The following is a 1898-nucleotide window of genomic DNA, read 5'->3' as shown; positions in this document are numbered from 1 at the left end:
GAACGATCTCTCCCTCTCAAGCAATTCATCCCCGCACAGCTACCTCCTCATGTATCGCTCGCCTCTCCTTCTTAGACTTAAGCTCTCATGGGCAGGGCCCTCCTTACCATTGTGTCTTGAATTGTATTGTAATTGTAATGTCTTCCCTATGTTGTAAAGCGCTGCACAAACTGTTGGCACTATATAAATCTCTAAAAAATACCAAGTTTTTAAACAGGCACATATTTGCTATTAAAAAAAAAGATAAAATGAAGCTTAGCTTTGTGGCTTTTTGCATCATTCTGATCCAAAAGGATGCACCAAGATTTATAATACAGGTGAAAGAAATAAGTACTTTTATGCTGTAATGTAATGGTATAAATGTAATGATATTAACAGGTTAATAGCTTTTGACATTGAAAAAAAGTAAAACAGTTCTCCTATGTGTCCTTAACCTCTGACTAATCTCTGGGGGTTTAGCAGACCCTAACACTTAACCATTCCTCTTTCCAGATCTTTAACTTATTCTGACCTCTAAGTATAGCCAATAACACTAAACCTGCACTAAAATCTTAATCTTAACTTAAATTCAAAATGTAATGCAACCAAAATCCTAAATATCCTAACTATGACTATGACTTAACTCGCTAATCTAAATCAACCATTGATTAGTTATGGGCAAATCTGCCTGGGTTGCTTTTGCCAAGGGTGTGGCAAATCTTCTGCTGCAAATCGGAGCTTGGGGGATGCCTTAAAGCTGTACATGGTGTAATGGAACAATTCTCACAGACATTCAGTACAATTCTCACAGACTGCCTCAGCAGCAGTGAAAACTTGCAGTACATGTTTGGCTGCTGATTTTTTTTTTTTCCAATTAGCTTGGCTTACACACAGCAGCAACACCCCATTCTGATTAGTTTAGGTTTACATTTTTAGTTAGCCTCTATTAAAGGATACTAGACCTGCTTTGACCATCAAGTAGAAATTAGGCAGTAGTTTACTGTGACTGTCCCTGTTCTTTCAGATGCAAAACTGTCCTACCACTGGTCATTAAGATTTAAGAGACTGCAGATGAAACAGCAATTTAAAAATAGGAGGAAGAACACTGTGGTGCCTCCTCCTGCAGTGCCCTAAGCATATGATTATTTTGCTTAATGGTTAGTCCAGCGCTGGCAGAAGAAATTATAGTGTTAATCTGACCAGCAACAGGATAGTTCTAATCAGGGATAACAGCCCTAACTGATGTCTGCCTAACTTTTATTTCATCTATGGGGATAGGGGGGTTGTGGTGAATGTGAGTGATAAAATGTGAGGTGGTTTAGGTGAAAACTGTTCTTCTGCATTTTTTTCTTTCAATTGATGAAGTGGCGTCTTTTTAAAAAGGAAGCTCCGGGAACAGAAGATTAGTAACAATTTAATGCCGTGCTTAGAGCACCCTAAACTTAAAAAAAAGTTTTATTAATATAGAATTAAAATGAAGAAACCCTCAAAAGAAATACAAATCCCCAAAATGCTAACCCTGAACAAAAAGCCCACTTTTGGGATTTGCAGCAGTTTAACCTAAGAAAAGCCCTATTAAGATAAAATGATTGCCTGAAGAGTTAACACTCGCAAAATTCAACAGAGTTTCCTAACTGCCCTTATATCTCCCTGTGCAGTTTGTTAGCTTTCCCTATACTTTGAGATATTTTCCCTCAAATAATGTAAACACACTACAAATCAGCTGCTATTTCAAACTGTGATAAACAATATGATAACAATTAGGTGGACAAGCACACCACAACCTATCAATCCCAATTCCAATTCAATGTAATTTTAATAAATAGTAGCATATGCAAATGATCCTAAAAGCTATAAGTGCAAAATTAATAAAAATATAATGTCCAATAATAGTGTAAATCTAATAAAATGTGCAAATA

The sequence above is a fragment of the Nanorana parkeri genome, unplaced genomic scaffold (genome assembly GCF_000935625.1).
Source record: "Nanorana parkeri isolate BGI_ZX_2015 unplaced genomic scaffold, ASM93562v1 scaffold2088, whole genome shotgun sequence".
NCBI classification, from domain to species: domain Eukaryota; kingdom Metazoa; phylum Chordata; class Amphibia; order Anura; family Dicroglossidae; genus Nanorana; species Nanorana parkeri.
Note: the sequence above shows the minus strand (reverse complement) of the source record.